The sequence below is a fragment of the Conger conger genome, chromosome 4 (genome assembly GCF_963514075.1).
Source record: "Conger conger chromosome 4, fConCon1.1, whole genome shotgun sequence".
Lineage (NCBI taxonomy): Eukaryota > Metazoa > Chordata > Actinopteri > Anguilliformes > Congridae > Conger > Conger conger.
In genome coordinates, this window is record NC_083763.1 from 55,153,257 (window position 1) to 55,155,505 (window position 2,249).

At 45.4% G+C, this 2,249-nt stretch overlaps 1 long non-coding RNA gene across 1 annotated transcript in view; it reads right to left on the reverse strand.

The window, feature by feature from the left end:
* Positions 1 to 1,923: 1,923 nt before the first annotated feature.
* Positions 1,924 to 2,249, reverse strand: part of LOC133127578 (uncharacterized) — a 17,016-nt gene continuing 16,690 nt past the window's right edge. Inside the window, exon 3 of the long non-coding RNA XR_009708639.1 lies at positions 1,924 to 2,249. This exon is cut by the window's right edge and continues 461 nt beyond it. This is a non-coding gene — a long non-coding RNA (uncharacterized LOC133127578).

Genomic DNA, 2,249 nt, shown 5'->3' on the forward strand with positions numbered 1-2,249 from the left:
AGTTGTTACCGGTAGCAGCTAAGAGATGCAGATTAGATTCTCAGCAACTGCAGATAAATACTATGAAAGTAGTCCATTTTACAGTGTATATTTTAAGGCGAGGTAATTATCTTTAGATTTCAGGAGATGACATTAAAAAAAAAGTCAGGGTTTTTTAATGACAGAGAAATAACTGCATTCAACCACACATGAGATCATATGAAAAAGAAATCTTCATCATGGTCCCTGGATAAAACACTATGTGGGGCTCTAACACACACCATACAAAATTAAATACAGAACTACTGCAAGAGTGAGGCCACACTTAGACTTGTGTACAGCAGTCAGACTGGTTGTTGCAAGATTTAGCCGGCATTGTTACAGGATGACATTTGGGCTTGAATCAGCAGTTTTGACTGAAGCCCTGCCCACATGAGATCACCATTGATCAGAAGTAGTAACTGATCATGGGCTTATTTGTACAAGTGACAAATCCACTTTTCAAATCCATGCGTCAGCCTCAGGGCTGATGTAAGGGGGGGGCGGGGGGCGGCGAAACGCCAAAGATTGTCCAAGGTCGCAGTGTCTGCTGGGTTTTTGTGCGTTTCAGCACGAGTAATGAAATTGGGTTTTTCATTGGCTAAAGAGTCCAGCAGTCTCGCATCACATGGTCTGTCTCTGCTTTAGGAGCAGCCTGTAGCAAAGTGGCTAAGGTACAGAACATGACTGGGACCCAGAAGGTTGGCGGTTCAAGTCCCTGTCTGTTGGGCTCTTATGCAAGGCCCTTAACCCCATATTGCTCCAGGGGGGAATGTCTCCTGCTTAGTTTAATCAACTGTAAGTCGCTTTGGGTCTACTACATAACTGTAGAATGCTTTTAGCTTAAGTAGCAAAACGATGAGGAACCTGGGCTTTTCACTCAGGTACCGTGGGTTCAATTCCTTGGTGGTGAAAGGTACTGTCGTTCCAAGGTACTTATCCTAAATGGCTTCAGTTACCATCCAGTTGGATAAACAGCTTGTATGGAGCAAAAAACACATGTAGTTGTGTAGGATGCTGTGGATAAGAGAAAAGGAGTGTCTGCCAAATACCCCAACATGAAAATGAAGGTAAAATTGTGTCCCTTCCCAGCATGCCTCTGGATAAGATGGCGTTAATGGCTCTCAGCCCACACACACTCTCCCTTTGCACTTTGAGGCCGTTGTTGAAAGAGAGGACCGGCAGCAGATGTTACTCTGAGTGTTATTAAAGCAGACCCATGCCGCTGCAACAAAAGACGACAGGTGCTGTGTTGACTTCTTACCTATCTTGTGTGTGTGTCGTGCGTGTATGTTTGAGAGAGTGAGTGTGTGTGTGTGTGTGTGTGTGTGTGTGTGTGTGTGTGTGTGTGGTGTGCGTGTGTAAAGGGGGAGCTGGCAAAATAACTCCAAACTCAGAATGATTCATTTTCAACGTGAAAATCGTTGGTAATCAGCTGACCAGTTTGATTCTCCTCATCTTTTAACAGTTATGGGGATATGAATGTGCATTTTAACCTTGATGTGCAAAGATAATGATAATCGCTGCGCTATCGTATGTTTTATGTTAACAGAGAAAATAGATTAAATCCAGTCTTATAGCCAATTGTGGAAGCTCTGTCCTTGTCAAATAAGAAAATCAATCCTTGAATGTCCCAGCTAACATTCTCACAATGCTTCTGCCATGTAGCAGCAATGTTATAACATCGACAAAACATTCCAGTAACCTTGTGAGAACATTTTGTGTTAGCTGGGAAGGCAGAATTAGCAAGAATAGCAACATGATCTGTCTTCTCTTTTTTCATGCTTTTGCCCTCATTTCTCCAAATTCGGAGAGTCCAAACTCTCCCACGATGCAAAGCTTATCACAACCTCCACTCTGTCACTCGGGGAGGGCCAGAAAAACACACAGTCCCCTCCTGAAGCATATGATGTCGCCCGCCGCCATTTATTTTCACAAAATGGTTGATAAGATGGGCCCACAGACCGGTCAGAGAAGACACTGCATGTCCAGCTCGACAGCTGGACCACGGATGTCCTGATTGGCCAGCAAGGGGGGCCGTCACCCTGGCTGGCAGAGCACCTCCCTCCCTGGGGGGCCAATTACGCGTTGCCCTGCATGACTGTTGGCCAATCAGCACAGTCCGGATTCAACACCAGACCACAGAGTCCATCTACGCACTAGAGCAGAGCCTTAACATAATGAGCCACCCAGCAGCCTCCCTTCCCCCTCAAATTAGTTTTTGGGGTGCC